This window comes from Oncorhynchus masou, chromosome 30, assembly GCF_036934945.1.
Source record: "Oncorhynchus masou masou isolate Uvic2021 chromosome 30, UVic_Omas_1.1, whole genome shotgun sequence".
In the NCBI taxonomy this organism is placed as follows: Eukaryota; Metazoa; Chordata; class Actinopteri; order Salmoniformes; family Salmonidae; genus Oncorhynchus; species Oncorhynchus masou.
In genome coordinates, this window is record NC_088241.1 from 50164492 (window position 1) to 50189245 (window position 24754).

The window sequence follows — 24754 nt, forward strand, 5'->3', positions numbered from 1 at the left end:
AGTAGCCTATTCAGAAGCTTCTAAAGCCATGTTCTGGAATTTTCCAAGCTGTTTAAAGGCTCAGTCAATTTAGTGTATGTAAACTTCTGACCCACTGGAATTATGATACAGTGAATTAAAAGTGAAATAATCTGTCTGTAAACAATTGTTGGAAAAAATACTTGTATCAGGCATAAAGTAGATGTTCTGACCGACTTGCCAAAGCTTTAGTTCGTTAACAAGAAATTTGTGGAGTGGTTGAAAAACGAGTTTTAATGACTCCGACCAAAGTGTATGTAAACTTCCGACTTCAACTGTATATGCAAGCCTCGCCTACACACACACAAACAAACATGGGACTAATAAGGAGTAGATAGAGGCGTGAGGAAAGCAAACTAACACTCTAATCTCACCCTCTTAGAGATCTCGTCTCCCTGCAGATAAATGTTCTTAATTTCTTCCCTTCATTATCATGGCTATGACCCCCCACAGCCTTCCCCCCTCATCCCCATGTTTTCCTGTCCTCTTCCGGAGGTTACAGAGTCAGCATCCCCCTTTCTCTCTCTCCTCCAGAATAGTCATCATGTTTCTATCCACAGCGGTACAATCGGCCCTATGAGGATCCTGCTCTGGACAAAGCAGTTTTCAACAGGGAAAGCTCAACAGCCAAAGTATCATCCACTCTCTCTCTCTCTCCTCTCTCTCTCTCTCTCTCTCTCTCTCTCTCTCTCTCTCTCTCTCTCGTCTCTCCATCTCCTTCTCCCTCTATTTCTATATCTGTCTCACTGTGTGTTTTAGGCTGCATCTGCCACTGTGCTGTGTCTGCTTGCATCAGTACAGTATAACAACCTTGATCGCTGCTGTTTCCTCCCTCTAGTCTGTATACTCTTCAGCAGGGCCTCATATTTACCACATCAAAGACACAGCAAATTGCTCCATAATTCTGTTAGCAAAATTCTGCCAAGGCTGCAAGTAAAAAAAGAAATAAAGTAATGAAAAAACTGGCTTAATTTCGCAAAAAAAGTGAAGCATGTATCTTGAAATATTATTAAAGGAAGGGGTGTCTTGGTTTATGTATTTTGTTCATGAAACAGGGAAAGCTTTTGCTGTGCTCTGTTAAACCCCTCTCTCTCTCTCTCTCTCTCTCTCTCTCTCTCTGTGAGAAGGAACACCTCAGCTCAGAGAGAGGTAGCTGTCTCCGGATGCCTTGCCCAAACAGATTAGCACAGCAGCAATAAATAAAATAACCCAAACCCGAAAAAACACACGCGGAATATAACATCTGGCTTAGTATGTTATGTTATCCCCGTATCTATTGGATTGTATTCTAGAACACAAGCATGGACCCCAGCTACTTTTCTTGCATTTGAAGTTATTTACCAAATAGTATGAGCACACCCAGATAAAACCTGGATCCCAGGTACTTGATTTAAACAAACAGCTGGTATCATATACGATCCCAAAAGTGTTCTGTTCACAAAAGAAAGACAACGTTTCATCCCTAGCTGGGTCTTCAACAGAAGTTGAGCTTCATTATGCCACTGACATCAGCCTTCCACCCAGGATCATGACATATTTTGGTGTGTGATCTTGTATTCCAGGATTGGATAATGTGTTTAAACAGTAGCAGAGAACAGAGACACATGGCTGGTATTGTTTGATCATACTCTGATAGGGACAGAGGTGATGTCAGGGGTTGTGTTGGTTCCCCTGTCTGTCTCTGTCTCTGTCTCTGTCCCTGTCTCCATCCTCATCCCCACGTCCGTCCCTGTCTCTGTCCCTGTATCTGTCTCTGTCTCGGTCCCTGTCTCTGTCCTTGTCTCTGTCCCTGTCTCTGTCTCATTTTGTGAACCCTCTGTCTCTGTCTCTGTCTCTATCTTCATCCCCGCGTCCATCCCTGTCTCTGTCTCTGTCCCTGTCTTTGTCCCTGTCTCTGTCCCTGTCTTTGGCTCATTTAGTCTTTCCTCTGTATCTGTCTCATTTTGTCTTTCCTCTGTCTCTGTCTCATTTTGTCTTTCTTCTCTCTGTCTCATTTTGTCTTTCATCTGTCCCTGTCTCTGTCTTGTTTTGTATTTCCTCTGTCTCTGTCTCTGTCTCCATCCCTGTCTCTGTCTCGTTTTATCTTTCCTCTGTCTCTGTCCCTGTCTCTGTCTTGTTCAGTCTTTCCTCTGTCTCTGTCCCCGTCTCTGTCCCTGCCTCTGTCCCTGTCTCTGTCTCTGTCCTTGTCTATGTCTCTGTCTCGTTTTGTGAACCCTCTGTCTCTGTCCCTGTCTCTGTCCCTGTCTCTGTCTCGTTTTGTCTTTTCTCTGTCTCTGTCCCTGTCTCTGTCTCGTTCAGTCTTTCCTCTGTCTCTGTCCCCGTCTCTGTCCCTGCCTCTGTCCCTGTCTCTGTCTCTGTCCTTGTCTATGTCTCTGTCTCGTTTTGTGAACCCTCTGTATCTGTCCATGTCTCTGTCCCTTTCTCTGTCTCATTTTGTCTTTCCTCAGGCTCTGTCTCGTTTTGTCTTTCCTCTGTCCCTGTCTCTGTCTCGTTTTGTCTTTCCTCTGTCTATGTCTCTGTCCCTGTCTCTGTCTCATTTTGTCTTTCCTCTGTCTCTGTCTCTGTCCCTGTCTCCATCCCTGTCTCTGTTTTATTTTGTCTTTTCTCTGTCTCTGTCTCGTTTAGTCTTTCCTCTGTCTTGTTTTATCTTTCCTCTGTCTCTGTCTCTGTCCATCCCCACATCTATCCACGTCTTCATCTCTGTCTCCATCCCATGTCCATCCCTGTCCCTGTCCCTGTCTCTGTCTCATTTTGTCTTTCCTTTGTCTCTGTCTGTTTTGTCTCTCCTCTGTCTCTGTCTCATTTTGTCTTTCCTCTGTCTCTGTCTCTGTCCCTGTCTCCATCCCTGTCTCTGTCTTATTTTGTCTTTTCTCTGTCTCTGTCTCGTTTAGTCTTTCCTCTGTCTCGTTTTATCTTTCCTCTGTCTCTGTCTCTGTCTCTGTCCATCCCCACGTCTATCCACGTCTTCATCTCTGTCTCCATCCCATGTCCATCCCTGTCCCTGTCCCTGTCTCTGTCTCTGTCTCATTTTGTCTTTCCTTTGTCTCTGTCTGTTTTGTCTCTCCTCTGTCTCTGTCTCATTTTGTCTTTCCTCTGTCTCGTTTTATCTTTCCTCTGTCTCTGTCTCTGTCTCTGTCTCTGTCGCTGTCTCTGTCTCTGTCTCGTTTTATCTTTCCTCTGTCCCTGTCTCTGTCTTGTTTTGTCTTTCCTCTGTGTCTGTCTCTGTCCCTGTCTCTGTCTCGTTTTATCTTTCCTCTGTCCCTGTCTCTGTCTTGTTTTGTCTTTCCTCTGTCTCTGTCTCTGTCTCTGTCTCGTTTTATCCTTCCTCTGTCCCTGTCTCTGTCTTGTTTTGTCTTTCCTCTGTCTCTGTCTCTGCCTCTGTCTCTGTCTCGTTTTATCTTTCCTCTGTTCCTGTCTCTGTCTCGTTTTATCCTTCCTCTGTCCCTGTCTCTGTCTTGTTTTGTCTTTCCTCTGTCTCTGTCTCTGCCTCTGTCTCTGTCTCGTTTTATCTTTCCTTTGTCCCTGTCTCTGTCTTCTTTTGTCTTTCCTCTGTCTCTGTCTCTGTCCCTGTCTCTGTCTCGTTTTATCTTTCCTCTGACCCTGTCTCTGTCTTGTTTTGTCTTTCCTCTGTCTCTGTCTCTGTCTCTGTCTCGTTTTATCCTTCCTCTGTCCCTGTCTCTGTCTTGTTTTGTCTTTCCTCTGTCTCTGTCTCTGCCTCTGTCTCTGTCTCGTTTTATCTTTCCTCTGTCCCTGTCTCTGTCTCGTTTTATCTTTCCTCTGTCCCTGTCTCTGTCTCGTTTTATCTTTCCTCTGTCCCTGTCTCTGTCTCGTTTTGTCTTTCCTCTGTCTCTGTCTTGTTTTGTTTTTCCTCTTTCTCTGTTTTCATTCCCTGTCTCCTTCTCTTTCTTGTTTTGTCTTTCCTCTGTGTCTGGCCTTGTGTCTATCTCTGTCTCTGTCCCTGTCCCTGTCCCTGTCTCGTTTTGTCTTTCCTCTGTCTCTGTCCCTGTCTCTGTCTCGTTTTGTCTTTCCTCTGTCTCTGTCCCTGCCTCTGTCTCGTTTAGTCTTTCCTTTGTTTCTGTCTTTGTCCGTCTCTGTCTCATTTTGCCTTTTCTCTGTCTCTGTTGTCTCTGTTTCCTCTTTCCTCTGTCTCTGTCCCTGCCTCTGTCTCGTTTAGTCTTTCCTTTGTTTCTGTCTTTGTCCGTCTCTGTCTCGTTTTGCCTTTCCTCTGTCTCTGTCTCATTTTTTATTTTCTCTGTCTCTGTCTCTGTGTTTTTTGTCTTTCCTCTGTCTTAAGCTTAATTTATACCCACTCTTATTCTTTCTCTCTCCTTTTTCTTTTGTGCCTCTTTCTCTCCACCCCCTCTCTTTCTACATATCATGCTACCTCTGGGCTCCATCTCATCTCTCTTTTTCTCTCACTCTTTCTGTCATCTCTCCCTCACTCACTCACTTCCTTTCCACCCCTCCCTAATTTAAAGGTGAAAACTAAAATATGCAAATATAAAACCAGCTGTTACATAACCAGCTGTTGAATCTAAATATTAGTAAATTAACAATTTCATGACAACAATATTCCATCCAAACATTAACTATTGAAATGTTCACATTTCACTAAAAACAGGCCACCCTTGTGTCATGGTACTTTGCACCACATATTTACCTACATTCTGCCTGAAGTCATCTTTGATAGTTGTTAATCTATCACTCTCCATCATAATGCCTTCGTGGGAAGAATAGGGTTTGGAAGAGTGTGAATGAATCATACATTATTCATGTTCTACCAAAAGAGTTATTTGAATATGTAGCCAACCCGCAATATTGGGAAACATTACCTGTGACTACTGCACAGCGAGACAAAGCACTCACACACAATTTAACATTGTTTCATTGATTTTATGGCAAAAGGGTTAGAACAAAACGTTCTGTTAACTATATCTATTTTTATATATCTGAAATAAATTGTCGGTACAAATTTAGGATGTTAATTTGACCAGTATTGTCGTAGCAAAAATAATCCTGCAGAAACAGGACTAGAACATTTAGTTAGTCCATGCTGTTGCTTAACTGTGGTTATGTTATTAACTGGGCAAAAGTACACTACACCAAAAGTGAAATGCTGTTAATGTGTGTGCTTATGCAATTTATGTAAATCACAAAGCTCATCAGCAAAAGTTCTCAGCAACGAAAGAAGGATTCAATTCAGATCCTACACCTGTAACAAGTCAATGGCGTCCTTATGTAAGGAGTATGTCGTGGAATTTCAACGAGTTCACAATGTAGCAGACTGAGAATTCAAATGTGTGAGATTGTGGATGATGGTGGTGCAGGAAGGAGAAAGAAAAAGAAACGCAGAGAAAAAAGCTCATTCTCTTGCTTCCATCCCAAAATGATTTATAAGTCAGCGAGAGCATTGCATGTAATGATCCAGCATGTTGATTAAGCTTTTGTATGGTGGCGCATGTTGGAGAAAGATTGTAGGGAGACCCGAAATAGACAGCAACGCAGATCAATTAGTTTCCTAAGTTCTGCCTTATGCAGTCAGTCACCCGTTTTACCAGCCCCCCCCCCACCACCACCTCTGCGCTATCTTCCAATTTATATCACAACTAACACCCCTTTATGCAGAACACGCTGTACAATGCCACAAAAATATTTTATCCCCAGAAACATGCCAAAATAAACATCAAATGCATATTTTTGATACTTTAAAAACTTGTCAAACTTCTTTAACACAGTGATGCGTTTTGAAAGATACGAAGACACCACTCATAAGAGAGAATGAGAGAAAGAAAGAGAGTGTTTAAGAAAGCGGTAGCGAGAAAGACAGACAGAGAGAGAGAACGAGGAACAAGAGCGAAGGGAGGTGTGTGTTTTGACACACCCTCCATCAGATTTCAATATAACTCAGAGATGTGGCGGCCAGCCGGTGGGTCAGCCAGGGAGAGAGAATATAAATATTTAAGTGGGTACTTGGTCAGGAGGTGGTGTAGCTACAAAATGAGCAATTACTTTTCTCCTCATGGGATGTGGCTCTGTTTATGACGAGGAGGTCAGAGGTCACCGGATCTCTTCAGGGCAGCCAGCTGCCATGTGATATCCCTCTTTATTGATTTACACACTTACTCACCTCTATGATATTTGAAGAAAATCATACATACAGGATATAGCTAGGTATTCTCCTGTACAATATCCACATAACCAGAGCCATTGACATTACATGAACTGTATATGGCTATAGATGGAGAGTAAAACTGCACAATTGAATAGTTAGTATATTTATATTCACAGGTCCACATTACCTTGTTGATGGAAGGAAGATGCCCCATAACTAACAAAGCTGTCCCATAACCTAACCACCCCATCTCTCCTCCATCCCCTCCTTCCCATCAAACCCATGATACCCCCGCCCCCACCAATAACTTCAGGTGTTCTATACCTAGAAGAGGTATAGAAGAGACACAAAGCCCTAAGCTTTCCCTATAAGTCCCAAAGTTAGTTGCCATCGTGTTTTCCTGTATGTCAGCGTGTGTTTTCTGCCCGGCATTGATCCATCCACTCATTTAATCAGAAGAAAATCTTGTTTTCAATAATTAGCAGACAGACAAAAAGGGGAGAAAGCTAATTTCCTTCCGAGACCTCGAACAGCATCCACAGATCAATGTAATGTAATGCAATGAATGTCTAGTGCCATGGCTTGATTTTAAAGCATTCTGTAGAATTAAAAACACACATCAAACACTCATGTTGTCTCTCTCTCTAAATCAATATGTAGATTGCTATCTTATCATGTAGTGCACGAAGAGACGCAATGACCATTATATTGTAATTATGAGTGATGGACTGCTAACATTTACAGAATGGCCCTTTTTCATTGAACTTCCTGCCTCTCAAGATTTAATACGCCTTAAACCTAAATTTAGGAATTCTAATCATGTTCTAATGAGACCTCAGACTAAGTCTAAATAATAACAATTAGTCCATAAATAATGGCACTTCCTCATACAATGCATGTATACTGTACGTTTGTTTTACGGGAGTAACTGCATGATCACCATAATGAGTAGTAAATGATGAGTCTTTTACAGGATGAGGAGGTGAGCCATGGCCCAGTGGTGGGTAACTAGGTATCAGGATCATTGGTATGAACTGAACTGAAATTTCTCACCTCTATCAGACACTAGTCATACGGAAGGCGCAATCCATTCTGAGGACTCCCAGCACCCCTTGTTTGATGAATTTCTGTAAGAAGAAGTCAAACTCTCCTTCTTACCAGCTGCTATCAGCTTTCTCAATAAGCTCCAGTAGTACTGTTAGCTGTGTACATATTGCTGTAAATATTGTTTGGGTTTGTGTATATTTATTGTCATCTGTTCAATATGTTTCTACTATGTGCTGCAAAATGACTTTTCTGCCAGGGATAATAAAGGGAAAGGGAGATAGCTAGTCAGTTGTACAACTGAATGCATTCAACTGAAATGTAACTTCCACATTTAACCCAACCCCTCTGAATCAGAGAGGTGCGGGGGTTGCCTTAATCGACATCCACATCTTCGGCTCCTGGGGAATAGTGGGTTAACTGCCTTGCTCAGGGGCAGAACGACAGATTTGTACCTTGTCAGCTCAGTGGTTCGATCCAGTAACCTTTCAGTTACTGGCCCAACGCTTTAACCACTAGGCCTCCCAGCACCCCTAATAAAGACTCTACTCTACTCACGTTGCCTGAGACATGAGTAGTTTTGACTCCCATAACTGTTACATATTGTAGGCTTTAGCTCAATGGGCTAATACAGTCTCGACTCACACTGATGACCCAGTGTCAATACTTACTGCTGTGCTGTTACATACTGTAACAGCACAGCAGTTGATACTTCCATTTCAGTAATCCCCTTCCATTTAATAGTGGATTTGGTTTAACAATGTCTCTAAAAACAGTATCATTGGAAATGAACACAACCAATGCTACCAAATCCTTTGAAAACACTAGGACTCTGACATATCCTGAGTACTAATACATCTTTAGAATGTGGGAGAGTAAATATCTAGCTCCAGTACTCCTAAAACCCCAGGACTCTGACATATCCTGAGTACTAATACATCTTTAGAATGTGGGAGAGTAAATATCTAGCTCCAGTACTCCTAAAACCCCAGGAAATATCCTGAGCTAATACCAGTACTCCTAAAACCCCAGGACGCTGACATATCCTGAGTACTAATACATCTTTAGAATGTGGGAGAGTAAATATCTAGCTCTAGTACTCCTAAAACCCCAGGACTCTGACAGGCTTGGCACACAGTAAGGACAACCAGCGGTGATATGATAACTAATTAAAAGCAGAAAAGGTGAATATGATTTTGGGGGATCTGTCAGTAATTGGACACATGAAAGACGCCGGAGGGGTGCACCGAGACACTGCCGCCCCTCTTTATTAGGATCTAATGTGTGTGTGTGTGTGTGTGCATGCGTGTGCATGTGTGTGTTGTTCTTCTCCTTTGGTCTAAATTCAGAAGAACAACTCACACAGAGATAGAGCAAGTTTCATAGAGGTTGAACTCACTGTGAGAGAGTCTGTATTATGACTAGAGCTGGAGAGACAAGACATGAGAGACAGAAAAGGGGAAATAGTCTGAAACCAAAGAAGAAAGGGAGGAGAGAAAAGTACCATGTCATTTTTCCTGAGTGGCTAGTCTGTCATTAGTAACTTTTTTAGTCCTGGAAGTTGGACTACTTTGGAACCTTTGACGGTGGTTTTCTGTTCTTCTTGATCAATGTGAACACAAACTTCTTGTTGGAGCTAAGTCAATTCTTGTCTTATAATACCATTCCCTTGCCGGCTTTCTTGCCAGGTCTCTCTCGAAAAGGAGTTTTTCAACCTCAACATATGCCTTTTTTGGAACTCTGCCCATGCAGTACTTACAAGAAATACTAAACAAACAGATTAACCGGATGTTTGAAAACAGACAAGTAGGCCGGTTAAGCAGTTTACAGTTAAGAAGGAATAGCACAGTCAGGAAGAAAGTGTTTCACCTTTTATTTCTTAAAGCCAAAATTATTAGCCAGATAATGGTCGCACATCATTACTTCACAGGAGAGGCATTTAAAAAAAAAAATCAAAATGCATTTTTTGGGCAGAAATGCCTTCTGGAACATGTGAACTTTCATGTGCCTTAATAATAAACTTGTACGCCATCTGTAAATACTAATACAATTGTTAATTTACGAGCATTTTTGGATTAGCCACACAAAAAGACAGGAACCTTCCTGCTAGCATGACTGGCTGAGATAATGTATTGACTGAACATGCTGAGAGATTAGATCAGATTGATCTGCCATGTAGCATGATTCTGTCTGTAACATGAGCTGCTCAGTATGTGTAAGTAGTTCTTTCTAATTCTGATTTTTTTGTAAGATATCACAAAGAACTGAAACAAAGAAGTTGACCAAGCTTCGGAATCAGTAGAATGCCCAGTGGAAGCAGAGTATAATAGCTCAGGAAATTCTGCCGTTTGATTGCAAATATGCAGAGGGAGTCAAAAAGAGAACACCTGTCTCTGGATTACATCATCAAACTAAGGGCAACCATGGCATCCGTGACAGAGAAGGAAAAGCGTTCATCCATGTATGCGGGTAAGAGTCTAGCTAGTAAAATGTTCAGTTATTATACGTTTCTAATTTTGTTAGAAAGTCATTTTCTAAGCAAGTTAAAGCATACTGTTAGCTAGCTAGCTAACATGATATGTATGATCTGTGTAGTAATATTATTTGTATCTCAGAAAGCGATTTGCATTGCAAATTATAGCGTAATGTTAGCTTGCTAACAAACATTGAACCAAGTTGGTTAAATTTCGTTACCTGCCAATTCATGCATAGGTAGTAATGTTATGAGTTGGGATTATGGTTCATTGTTTAGCTAGCTAGTAGTACCAGTCAAAAGTTTGTACCCACCTACTCATTCAAGGGTTTTTCTTCATTTTGAGTATTTTCTACATTGTAGAGTAATAGTGAAGACATCACAACTATGAAATAACACATATGGAATCATCTAGTAACCAAGAAAGTGTTAAAAAAATCAAAATAGATTTTAGATTTTAGATTCCTCAAAGAAGCCACCCTTTGCCTTGATGACAGCTTTGCACACTCTTGGCATCCTCTCAATCAGCTTGGCATTCTCTCAACTACTACCAGGTCGTCACCTGGAATGCATTTCAAGTAACAGGTGTGTCTTGTTAAAAGTTAATTTGTGGAATTTATTTTCTTCTTATTGCGTTTGAGCCAATCCGTTGTGTTGTGACAAGTTAGGGGTGGTATACAGAAGATAGTACTATTTGGTAAAATACCAAGTCCATATTATGGCAAGAATCAATCACATTTATTTATAAAGCCCTTCTTACATCAGCTGACGTCACAAAGTGCTGTACAGAAACCCAGCTTAAAACCACAAACAGAAAGCAATGGAGGTGTAGAAACACGGTGGCTAGGAACAACTCTATAGAAAGGCCAGAACCTAGGACAAAACCTAGAGAAGAACCAGGCTATGAGGGGTGGCCAGTCCTCTTCTGGCTGTGCTGGGTGGAGATTATAACAGAATATGGCCACGATGTTCAAATGTTCATAGATGACCAGCAGGGTCAAATAATAATATTCACAGTGGTTGACGAGGGTGCAAAAGGTCAGCACCTCAGGATGTTGGCTTTTCATAGCCGATCATTCAGAGTATCTCTACTGCTCCTGCTGTCTCTAGAGAGTTGAAAACAGCAGGTCTGGGACAGGTAGCACGTCCAGTGAACAGGTCAGGGTTTCATAGCAGCAGGCAGAACAGTTGAAACTGGAGCAGCAGCACGGCCAGGTGGACTGGGGACAGCAAGGCGTCATCAGGCCAGGTAGTCCTAAGGCATGGTCCTAGGGTTCAGGTCCTCAGAGAGAGAGAAAGAAAGAAAGAAAGAAAGAAAGAAAAAAAGAAAGAAAGAAAGAAAGAAAAAGAGAAAGAAAGAAAGAGAAAAAGAAAGGGAGAAAAATAGAGAGAGTACACTTAAATTCACACAGGACACCGGATAAGACAGGATAAATACTCCAGATATAATAGACTGACCCTAGCCCACCGACACAGCTCGAATAAGCAAGAACAGCTCGAAAAAACAATGATAAATGACAGTCCATCATTACTTTAAGACTTGAAGGTCAGTCAATCCATAAAATGTCAAGAACTTTGAAAGTCACAAAAACCATCAAATCAAATCAAAGTTTATTTGTCACGTGCGCCGAATACAACAGATGTAGAAATGCTTAGATCATGCGCCATGATGAAACTGGCTCTGATGAGGACCACCACTGGAAAGGAAGACCCAGTGTTACCTCTGCTGCAGAGGACAAGTTCATTACAGTTACCAGCCTCAGAAATTTCAGCCTAAATAAATGCTTCACAGAGTTCAAGTAACAGACACATCTCCACATCAACTGTTCAGATGAGACTGCATGAATCAGGCCTTCATGGTTGAATTTCTGCAAAGAAACACTACTAAAGCACACCAATAAGAAAAACAGACTTGCTTTGGTCAAGAAACACGAGCAATGGACATTAGACCGTTGGAAATCTGTCCTTTGGTCTGATGAGTTCAAATTGGAGATTTTTGGTTCCAACCGCTGTGTCTTTGTGAGACGCAGAGTATGGAGGAGTGGGTGTGATGGTGTGGGGGTGCTTTGATGCTGACACTGTCGGTGATTGAATTCGAATTCAAGGCACACGTAACCAGCATGGCTACCACAGCATTCTGCAGCGATACACCATTCCATCTAATTTGCGCTTAGTGGGACAATCATTTGTTTTTCAACAAATGATATACCATTTTGTAGCTCTGAGTCTCTACTTTTATCCAATGTAAAAATTTCAAATGTTGCTACATAGGACCGAATCCAGGTGGTCGGTCACATTTTACACAAAATACCCAAGTGAAACAGGCCCACTCAGCTTAAAATGGACTTTCCCATCTGACATTTGCCCAAAATGCAGATGGCCAGTCCGCCCCTGCCTGTATAGACATCTGTCTAGCTGCAGTAGTTTTAAGTCTTGTGACACTGCAGGGAATGAGGGCATTGGAGAAAGCTCTTACTGTGTACGGGGATAGGGCTTAAAGACAAGGGCCCTGACAGAAAGGCTGTCTCACAGGGAGATTGTGCATTAAACACCTATAGGGATATGATAAATGAAATCATCTACCTCACTCTGTTATTGTATTCACAGTTGCGGTATACTCCTCAGATATACTGCACATGTAACTCCATATATCATCCATAGATTGTCAATTTACAGTGGCACGACCTCTCAACTCTGTAACACTCTTTGTGCATGTGGAGAAGGAAAAGAAAAAAGTTGACATAAAATATCAGCCTCATACCAGATGTTTCCTACAACGTGTTGCCATGTAGCGCCGTTGCCTTGTCATGGCAGCTTAGAATTATGTGTGTGTCATGCCTGTGCCCTTATTATATGCCTTCCGTACAGGCATCTCACATGTGGCAGTGTTTCCCTATCCAGGATGTCATGATGCTCACTATTGCCTGTCATGATAGATATCCCTGTTGACACAAGCTGTTATGTCTGCTCTAACAGGAGCACGTATGTTCATGACAACATGGCTCTTGAGACAAGAGAGCTTGTCAAATCTGCTCTTCTCCTTTCTTCAGTGTAGTCCCATATGGGGTAGGTGTGCTGTGTGTGTGTTTGTGTGTGTGTGTGTGTGTGTGTGTGTGTGTGTGTGTGTGTGTGTGTGTGTGTGTGTGTGTGTGTGTGTGTGTGTGTGTGTGTGTGTGTGTGTGTGTGCTCATGTATGTGTTTGTATGTGATTGTGTGTGTGAGAGTGCATTGGGGAAATGCATAGAATTCATGGAAGGTTATCTTTGAGATTATCAAGGTTATGCGTCTCAAAGTGCGTCCATTATACACAGTGAGCGTGTAACCTCCAGCTTGCTAATTATATCAAAACAACCGCATTGTAACTTTGATTAACATTCAACAGTGCTAGTAGAAGATTTGTGTGTTGCGGAGCTGCGAAGAGTCTGTAGTATAAAAACTCTGCCGGCCTAATTCGATGTTGTGCTTGAAATAATTAAGTGAGGAGAGAGCAGTATTTAAAGAGGCATGGCAGTTATTGGAGGGTTGAAAAGGCCATATTTACCCTGCTCCTCCCCCTGCTTATGTGACTGGCATCACTGATGATGTTTTGTCAACACTGGTCGAGACAGCTGTCAATCAAAATACAGAAAAAAAAATACAAAGCCAGAAAGCTCCACAGAGAGATTGTTTGAGGAACTGACATAGGGTGGGTTCCTCACCCCAAAATAAAACTAATGTGAAACTCATATAAAATGAATTTAAATGTCTTATCTGTGATCTGTTGTGAGTTTTGACTAAGATCACGCTGCGTTAGCATGAAAACAATGTTGCCTTGAACCAAGCAAGGCCAAACTCTAAATAAATCTTGCCTCTTTCAACCAAACAAGATCATTTTTGCTTTAATTGTTCGCTCAACCCATTAAGGCTAATTGTTCGCTAGCTTTAATGATTTCTAGAAAAATGCCCTAAAGTCAAATTAGGGCATCACATTTTTTGTCTGGTCTTTTATGTTCTTTTCTTTTGTCACCGAGCCACAGAGAGCAAGTTTACAAAGTTGTTGAGGATTCATTTAGGCCCTAATTGCCCCCGCAGGAGACTGGTGTCAGCTTGGATCTAGTCAACCTCCTGCATAATGAGTAAAAATGATGGATCCTGCAAAGGTCACACTATAATCCTCCCTTACAGAAACAAATGGAATTAATGAAAGCACTCTGTCTCTCTCTCTCTCTCTCTCTCTCTCTCTCTCTCTCTCTCTCGCTCTCTCTATCTCTGCCTCTCAATTCAATTCAAAGTGGCTTTATTGGCATGGGAAATGTGTTTACTCTCTCCCTCTGTCCATCTCTCTCTTCCTCTTCCTCTTTCTCTCTCTCAATTCAAAGGGCTTTATTGGCATGGGAAACGTATGTTTACATTGCCAATGCAAGTGAAATAGATAAAGAAAAGTGAAAAAACATCAGAAAGGAACAGTGAACATTAAACTATGATGATGGCTATGTACAGTGTAGTAACAATGTGCAAATAGTTAAAGTACAAAAGGGAAAATAAATAAACAGATAAATATAGGCTGTATTTCTTCTTCACTGGTTGACCTTTTCTTGTGGCAACAGGTCACAAAACTTGCTGTGGTATTTCACCAAATAGATATGAGAGTTTATCAAAATTGGATTTGTTTTAAAAGTATTTGTGGGTCTGTGTAATCTGAGGGAAATAATGAATGTGTCTCGAATATGGTCATACATTTGGCAGGTTAGGAAGTGCCTCTCTCTCTCCCTCTCCTTTTCCCTTTCTCTCTATACATCCACTGGTGTGTATCTCATCACGGACTCCCAGTAAAGTAGTTGGGTATCACAGATGACTTGCCACATTTATTAGTAATTCCAGCAGTGTTGCCATTTTAGTCCCCCATCTGTGAGTTTCATAAATTCCTTAATAAACCAAGACTTTGCAGTGGAGGCAAAATGGAAATGAATGGTATTTTACATGCAGGGAAGCAAAAGAGAACAATAACAGTGTACTATTAAATTGAATATATAATCAAACTAGTTTATGGAGAAATATAATATGTCTCTGTGTGTGGAGTTTAACATAAGCACACCAATACCACAGAGTTATCACAGCATGACTATGGGAGACAAAACTCATGTCATGTTCTTTTTTGAAAGTTTTTATTAAAAATCAAATCAAATGTTATTTGTCACATGCGCCGAATACAGCAGGTGTAGAACTTACAGTGAAATGCTGACTTACAAGCCCTTAACCAACAATTCAGTTTTAAGAAAATACCTAAAAAAAAGTAACAAATAAAAGTAACAAAAATGACAGAGCAGCAGCAAGATAACAATAGAGAGGCTTTATACAGGAGTTACAGGTACAGAGTCAATGTGGAGGCTTTATACAGGAGGTACAGGTACAGAGTAAATGTGGAGGCTTTATACAGGAGGTCAATGTGGAGGCTTTACAGAGTCAATGTGGAGGCTTTATACAGGAGGTACAGGTACAGAGTCAATGTGGAGGCTTTATACAGGAGGTACAGGTACAAAGTCAATGTGGAGGCTTTATACAGGAGGTCCAGGTACAGAGTTAATGTGGAGGCTTTATACAGGAGGTACAGGTACAGAGTCAATGTGGAGGCTTTAAACAGGAGGTACAGGTACAGAGTCAATGTGGAGGCTTTAAACAGGAGGTACAGGTACAGAGTCAATGTGGAGGCTTTATACAGGAGGTACAGGTACAGAGTCAATGTGGAGGCTTTAAACAGGAGGTACAGGTACAGAGTCAATGTGGAGGCTTTATACAGGAGGTACAGGTACAGAGTCAATGTGGAGGCTTTAAACAGGAGGTACAGGTACAGAGTCAATGTGGAGGCTTTAAACAGGAGGTACAGGTACAGAGTCAATGTGGAGGCTTTATACAGGAGGTACAGGTACAGAGTCAATGTGGAGGCTTTATACAGGAGGTACAGGTACAGAGTCAATGTGGAGGCTTTAAACAGGAGGTACAGGTACAGAGTCAATGTGGAGGCTTTATACAGGAGGTACAGGTACAGAGTCAATGTGGAGGCTTTATACAGGAGGTACAGGTACAGAGTCAATGTGGAGGCTTTATACAGGAGGTACAGGTACAGAGTCAATGTGGAGGCTTTAAACAGGAGGTACAGGTACAGAGTCAATGTGGAGGCTTTATACAGGAGGTACAGGTACAGAGTCAATGTGGAGGCTTTATACAGGAGGTCCAGGTACAGAGTCAATGTGGAGGCTTTAAACAGGAGGTCCAGGTACAGAGTCAATGTGGAGGCTTTATACAGGAGGTACAGGTACAGAGTCAATGTGGAGGCTTTATACAGGAGGTACAGGTACAGAGTCAATGTGGAGGCTTTATACAGGAGGTACAGGTACAGAGTCAATGTGGAGGCTTTAAACAGGAGGTCCAGGTACAGAGTCAATGTGGAGGCTTTAAACAGGAGGTCCAGGTACAGAGTCAATGTGGAGGCTTTAAACAGGAGGTACAGGTACAGAGTCAATGTGGAGGCTTTATACAGGAGGTACAGGTACAGAGTCAATGTGGAGGCTTTAAACAGGAGGTACCGGTAGAGAGTCAATGTGGAGGCTTTAAACAGGAGGTCCAGGTACAGAGTCAATGTGGAGGCTTTAAACAGGAGGTACAGGTACAGAGTCAATGTGGAGGCTTCAAACAGGAGGTACCGGTACAGAGTCAATGTGGAGGCTTTATACAGGAGGTACAGGTACAGAGTCAATGTGGAGGCTTTAAACAGGAGGTACCGGTACAGAGTCAATGTGGAGGCTTTAAACAGGAGGTACCGGTAGAGAGTCAATGTGGAGGCTTTAAACAGGAGGTCCAGGTACAGAGTCAATGTGGAGGCTTTAAACAGGAGGTACAGGTACAGAGTCAATGTGGAGGCTTCAAACAGGAGGTACCAGGTACAGAGTCAATGTGGAGGCTTTATACAGGAGGTACAGGTACAGAGTCAATGTGGAGGCTTTAAACAGGAGGTACAGGTACAGAGTCAATGTGGAGGCTTTAAACAGGAGGTACCGGTACAGAGTCAATGTGGAGGCTTTATACAGGAGGTACAGGTACAGAGTCAATGTGGAGGCTTTATACAGGAGGTACAGGTACAGAGTCAATGTGGAGGCTTTAAACAGGAGGTACCGGTAGAGAGTCAATGTGGAGGCTTTAAACAGGAGGTCCAGGTACAGAGTCAATGTGGAGGCTTTAAACAGGAGGTACAGGTACAGAGTCAATGTGGAGGCTTTATACAGGAGGTACAGGTACAGAGTCAATGTGCACCGGTTAGTCGGGGTAATTGAGGTAATATGTACATGTAGGTAGATTTATTAAAGTGACTATGAATAGATAATATCAGAGAGTTGCAGCAGCAAGAGGGGGCGGGGGCACTTATATTGTGTGAAAAACAAAACTTCAAAGAAAGTGACATGGGCACACCAAGGGTTGAGGAAGTATCCTGTGCTTATTGAATTTTCCACATCCCAGTGAGATGGAAATCAACACTGGGTTAACCCTTGTTTTTCATAGCATGGGGTACCTCTCTCCCCACTGACTGAAATATTGTCTCCCCACTGATCGAAATACTATCTCCACACCAAGAAAGAGAGAGGAAGGCAACCTTAGGGCCCTGTCACCATCCCACACTGCTCTCTGGCTGACAGCCAGCTACTGGGAAGATTTCTCAATGGACTTCCTTTTGTCGTACATACACAGCAATTATTTTATTGTAGGAGAGGATTATAGAAACCATGAAACAAACAACAAAACAACATGTAGGTTTCCCATTCAGCATCTGTTGATTTCTGTTGGGAGGAAAAAATAGTAAAACTCCAACCAAAGATATGAATCATGAGGGAGATATTTAAGGATTTAACCTGGGGGCTTAGGGTGTTGTGTTCTACATTACTGACTTGCTGTGTGTGTCTATGGAACCATGCTAACATTATCCCTGTGAGTGATTCTCCATAGCACCTCTATATTGTTATGGGCAGATGCTACATTTTTTTTTACTTGTAAGGGTTTGTGTATTTTGAGGATTGTCTCTCTCTCTCTCTGTGTGTGTGTGTGTGTGTGTGTGTGTGTGTGTGTGTGTGTGTGTGTGTGTGTGTGTGTGTGTGTGTGTGTGTGTGTGTGTGTGTGTGCATGTGTGCCCATGTGTGTGTGTATGTGTGTACCAGTATGTCTGTGTGTGTATGTGCCTGCTTGCTTGTGTGTGTGTGTGCTCATCCGTGTGTGTGTATTTGATGTATGTATGAGTGTGTATGTATGTATGTGTGTATGTATGTATGTCTGTGTGTGTATGTGCCTGCTTGCTTGCTTGTGTGTGTGTGCTCATCCGTGTTCATGTGTATGTATGTATGTATGTATGTATGTATGTATGTATGTATGTATGTATGTATGTATGTATGTATGTATGTATGTATGTATCTATGTATGTGTGTATGTATGTGTGTGTGGGTGTATGCTGTTGGCTTGGTTCCTGGTCCTTTCCCAGTATGGTACCAAGAAGACATAAGTCACCTACATCTGCCTAGAATTCTGTGTCTCTTTGTGTACCTAACGACAGATAAACACACAAGATGTTTAGTTTAAATCAACATTATATCAATGCTCCCATCCCTTATTACAGTACTGCACGGCAGTTAGAGAGAAGAGCGACCAGGCAGATTACTGGTATTACAGGAGAGTCCATACAGAAACGCCTGGTGCACAAAATTGATGACGCATGTTACACAGCGAGAGTTGAGTGGGGAGGAACGGATTCGGTTCATTCAGTTCAGTCAATTGTCCTGATGAGCCCTTCCCAGCTAGGACTTGGGAGAGTGTTCAGAATCATGCCTTTTTCATTGGTGTAAGTGTTAAAAAAAAAGTACTACTCGGTGAAGCAACTGCTGCCCAGTGGGAAGCAACCAATGATGTATATAAACCCTGGATTGCTGATGCTATGTGATGGCCAATGAGAGGCTTTGAAGCCACCTGTCGGCCATATTGGCACTCTCCAGAATAAGCACTCCACCATAGGAAGTATTTAAATTCAATGTTTCAGGGACAAAATAACATGTATTTAATTATTTGTTGTTGTTGTAGTGGGAACAGTAACAATACTACTTTCAAAAAATGATACTTTAAGGAAAATGGTTTTACACATTTGTTCTTTTTTATGTTTAGCTCACATAATATAATACAGAGATATGCATTAAGGTGTCTGTAATAGAATAGATGGTGACATCCAGATGGTGACCAATACTACAAGTTATTTCTCCTTCTCCCATCTAAATAAACATCACTTAATTTAAAAAAGTTGAACTACTCCATGCTGCTGTTGTTGCCAGATAGCCAGCACAAACTAGAGCATGCTCATCAGGACGACTGACTGGAATGGAATGGAATCAATGGAACGATATCAAACACATCAAGCATATTGAAATCACTTGTTTGACTCCGTTCCATTGATTCCATTCCAGCCATTTTACAATAAGCCTGTCCTCCTACCGCTCCTCCCACCAGCCTCCTCTGCTCTGTGCTCTAATAGTAGCTCACACACACAGACAGGCAACCTGCCATAACAGGACTTACGGGACAAGTATTGGTGTGGAAGGAGACATGAACAAACGTAAAGTAAAGTATAATGAACACTTCAGATTGAGGTTTTAAAGGCGTGCTTTGTTAGTGATTTTCCACGGAGGCTTTGTTGACGTACAGTATGAACAATCAATATCACCAATGATTTTTTTTAAAACAGGAATTACTCATTATAGCAAAAAAACTAAAAAATTCTTAGATATTCAGCAAATTGACAGGGACACAGACCCCAGCTCACTTGTGAACTTATTCAACTAATTTATTGAAGATGCATTGGAATTTGGGGACCTGTCAAAACTCAGTGTTGGAACTCATGTTTTCTCTCTGAGAGGTGTAAAGCCAGAACAAAGTCAATATAGCAGCTTACCCAACATTACATTTGACACTTTGACACACACGGACAAGTGTCCTGACACTTTGAGATAAAAAATACAAAAACAAGAGTCTGACTGTCTTGTGTTTATATATTTAACAATGGTGCTAAGTGGTTTAGCTGTACCTGTAGAACAACCATGGCTGCTTATGTTCTAACGAGGCCACATGTTTATCCCTGCCTGCCGGCAAGTGTGAATATGAAACACCTCTAAAAAGAACAGCCCCGCTCTCCACGTTGACGACACCACAACGTGATAGAAACTTATATTTGCACATTTCAAATCATGGGTGTATGGGAAAATTAAATAGACATGGCAGGTCTTGTGATGAGACCCAGAGTGTGCTGTATGTGTGATTATTCAATGAGATCCACCATCTCAACCCAACAATACACACTCTGTGTTGACAATGAGAGTCAATGCAACAGTTTTGCTTCCGTCCCTCTCCTTGCCCCAACCTGGGCTCGAACCATTGACCTTCTGAACACATCAACAACTGCCTCTCATGAAGCACTGTTACCTGTCACTCCACAAAAGCCACGGCCCTTGCAGTGAAATGCTTACAGTGAAATGCTTACAGTGAAATGCTTACAGTGAAATATTTACAGTGAAATGCTTACAGTGAAATGCCTACAGTGAAATGCCTACAGTGAAATGTTTACAGTGAAATGTTTACAGTGAAATTCTTACAGTGAAATGCCTACAGTGAAATGCCTACAGTGAAATGCTTACCGTGAAATGCATACAGTGAAATGTTTACAGTGAAATGCTTACAGTGAAATGCTTACAGTGAAATGTTTACAGTGAAATGTTTACAGTGAAATGCCTACAGTGAAATGCTTACCGTGAAATGCTTACAGTGAAATGTTTACAGTGAAATGCTTACAGTGAAATGCTTACAGAGAAATGTTTACAGTGAAATGTTTACAGTGAAATGCTTACAGTGAAATGCCTACAGTGAAATGCTTACCGTGAAATGTTTACAGTGAAATGCTTACAGTGAAATGTCTACAGTGAAATGTTTACAGTGAAATGCTTACAGTGAAATGTTTACAGTTGAAATGCTTACAGTGAAATGTTTACAGTGAAATGTTTACAGTGAAATGTTTACAGTGCCTTGCCAGAGTCTTCAACCCCCTTGCCGTTTTCCCTATTTTGTTGCATTAAAACCTATTATTTGCATTTCAGGGAAAGTACATACACAAGATAGTCCAAATTCGTGAAGTGAACTGAAAATAATGAATAGTAAGTGAATAGGTATGCACGCTCAAGTTTTCAGTTTTCTTGTTTTATTTCTTTTTCTTTTCACAAGAAAAAATATTTGACATCTTCAAAGTAGTGGCATGTTATGTAAAGGACATTATACAACCCCCCCCCCAAATAAAAACCTATTTTAATCCCAGGTTGTAAGCAGCAAACTAGGAGAAATGCCAAGGGGGTGGTGAATACTTACGCAAGCCACTGTATTGACAAGCACTTAACCAACAATGCAGATTTAAGAAAAATATATAAGTAAAAAATAAGAAATTAAATTAAATAGCTATATGGCTATATACAGAGGGTACCGGTACAGAGTCAATGTAACGGGGGCACTGTTTAGTCAAGGTAATTGAGGTAATATGTACATGTAGGTAGAGTTGAACAACTAGTTCAAGGTCTCAGAGCGAGTGATGTCACCGATTGAAAATTCAGTGCAATCAACAGAAAATATTGTAGGATCCAGGATCCTCTCATTCTCTCATTCTTACATGCATTGATGTCTACCATATATTTATACTAGGGTATATTATGATATCAAAAGTGTTTGCCAACAATTTCATTACTTTTGTTTTGGCACTAATACATGTTTAGCTAACTAAATTCAGAATCTTTTTCTGAGTTGACAAAAGCCATCTCTCACTAATTAGTCGTATTATCCCTAAACGTGACATATTGGTTCTGGTAATATGCACGTTTCCCATCAGAGTGTTCTCTCATTGTAGCCACATTTCCTACATGTGTTGCAGCAGATAATTGCGGATAGTCCATGTAACCTTTGCTAAACTCCAATGTGTCGAGTAATGATGATGTTGTGGCATTAACCTCTGCTGATAGGCAGTCCAGATGGCTAGGCTGGCCTGCCCTTTGAAAGCCTTGCTACTCTCAGCAAGGTGTCACTGTTTGTGTGTGTGTGTGTGTGTGTGTGTGTGTGTGTGTGTGTGTGTGTGTGTGTGTGTGTGTGTGTGTGTGTGTGTGTGTGTGTGTGTGTGTGTGTGTCTGAACTGTATAAATAGTATATGTACTGTATAATTAAACATGTACCATATACAGCTGAAGTCGGAAGGTAAATACACTTGTTGGAGTCATTAAAACTAGTTTTTCAACCACTCCACAAATGTCTTGTTATCAAACTATAGTTTTGGCAAGTCGGTTAGGACATCTACTTTGTGCATGACACAAGTCATTCTTCCAACAATTGTTTTCAGACAGATTACTTATAATTCACTGTATCACAATTCCAGTGGGTCAGAAGTTTACATACACTAAGTTGACTGTGCCTTGAAACAACTTGGAAAATTCCAGAAAATGATGTCATGGCTTTAGAAGCTTCTGATAGGCTAATGGACATAATTTGAGTCAATAGGATGTGTACCTGTGGATGTATGTCAAAGCCTACCTTCAAATGCAGTTTCTCTTTGCTTGACATCATGGGAAAATCAAAAGAAATCAGCCAAAACCTCAGAAAAAAATGTAGACCTCCACAAGTCTGGTTCATCCTTGGGAGCAATTTCCTAATGCCTGAAGGTACCACGTTCATCTGTATAAACAATAGTATGCAAGTATAAACACCATGGGACCACGCAGCCGTCATACCGCTCAGGAAGGATATGCGTTCTGTCTCCTAGAGATGAACATACTTTGGTGTGAAAAGTGCAAATCAATCGCAGAACAACAACGAAGGACCTTGTGAAGATGCTGGAAGAAACAGGTACAAAAGTATCTATATCCACTGTAAAACGAGTCCTATATCAACTTAACCTGAAAGGCCGCTCAGCAAGGATGAAGCCACTGCTCCAAAACCTCCATAAAAAAGCCAGACTACGGTTTGCAACTGCACATGGGGACAAAGATTGTACTTTTTGAAGAAATGTCCTCTGGTCTGATGTAACAAAAATAGAACTGTTTGGCCATAATGACCATCGTTATGTTTGGAGGAAAAAGGGGGATGCTTGCAAGCCAAAGAACACCATCCTAACCGTGCAGCACGAGGGTGGCAGCATCATGTTGTGGGGGTGCTTTGCTGCAGGAGGGACTTGTGCACTTCACAAAATAGATGGCATCATGAGGGAGGACAATTATGTGGATATATTGAAGCAACATCTCAAGACACCAAGTGGACAATGACCCCAAGCATACTTCCAAAATTGTGGCAAAATGGCTTAAGGACAATAAAGTAAAAGTATTGGAGTGGCCATCACAAAGCCCTGACCTCAATCCTATAGAAAGTTTGTGGGCAGAACTGAAAAAGCGTGCAAGGAGGCCTACAAACCTGACTCAGTTACACCAGCTCTGTCAGGAGGAATGGGCCAAAATTCACCCAACTTATTGTTGGAAACTTGTGAAAGGCTACCCGAAACGTTTGACCTAAGTTAGACAATTTAATTTCAATGCTACCAAATACTAAATGAGTGTATGTAAACGTCTGACCTACTGGGAATGTGATGAAAGAAATCAAAGCTGAAATAAATTATTCTCTGCTATTATTCTGACATTTCACACATTCTCAAATAAAGTGATGATCCTAACTGACCAAAGACAGGGATTTTTTACAAGGATTAAATTTCAGGAATTGTGAAAAACTGAGTTCAAATGTCTTTGGCTAAGGTGTATGTAATCTTCCGACTTCAACTGTACATATACTGCCAAAAAAAGGAAATTATAGGAATAGCGACAGTCATTTGGGATAGCGCTCCAGTAATTTACCTTGATAGAACTCAATGCTTTAAAGTCACAGTCAAACATAAATGATTTATACAACTGATGCTTCTGAGGTGCAAAGAGCCAGAACACTTTTGTCTTTTAATAATTCAAGTGTAGAAGAGAAAATCTGCCAGCAGTTTGTTAACATTCAACTAGCACAGGGCTGGTGAAACAATTTTTTTTCAGCCCCTGCTAGAAGACTATGGGCTCAAAATTCTTTAGGGCTGCTGAATGTATCATTACTATTTTCATGAATGTGGTTTGTATTTGTATGCTGGATCCCCATTAGCTGGGGTTCAGCAAAATTAAGGCAACTATACACCATTTTAAATACTTTAAATACTTTCACAACAGGCCACTACTCTACTACTGTCACGCCCTGACCTTCGATATCTCTGTTTTTCTATATATTTTGGTTAGGTCAGGGTGTGACTAGGGTGGGTACTCTAGTTTTTGTATGTCTAGGGTTTTTGTATGTCTATGTTGGCCTGTTATGGTTCCCAATCAGAGACAGCTGTTTATCGTTGTCTCTGAGTCTCTGATTGGGCATCATATTTAGGTAACCATTGTGTTGTGGGATCTTGACTATGTTTAGTTACCTGTCTGCACTAAGTTGAATAGCTTCACGTGTCGTTCGTTGTTTTTGTTGTTTTTGTTGTTTTTGTTGTTTTTGTTAAGTGTTTCATTCATTACAAGAGAATGTACGCATACCACGCAGCGCCTTGGTCTCACTCATACGCCAATCGTGACAACTACCACATACACTACCATTCAAAAGTTTGGGGTCACTTAGAAATGTCCTTGTTTTTGAAAGAAAAGCAAAAAAAATTCTCCATTAAAATAACATTAAATTGATCAGAATGTCTACAGTGTAGACATTTTTAATGCTGTAAATTACTATTGTAGCTGGAAACGGCTGATTTTTCATGGAATATCTACATAGGCCCATTATCAGTAACCATTACTTTTGTGTTCCAATGGCACGTTGTGTTAGCTAATCCAAGTTTATCATTTCAAAAGGCTAATTGAAATGTTGGAAAACCCTTTTGCAATTATGTTAGCACACCTGAAAACTGTTGTTCTGATTAAAGAAGCAATATAACTGGCCTTCTTTAGACTAGTTGAGTATCTGGAGCATCAACATTTGTGGGTTCGATTAGAAGCTCAAAATGGCCAGAAACAAAG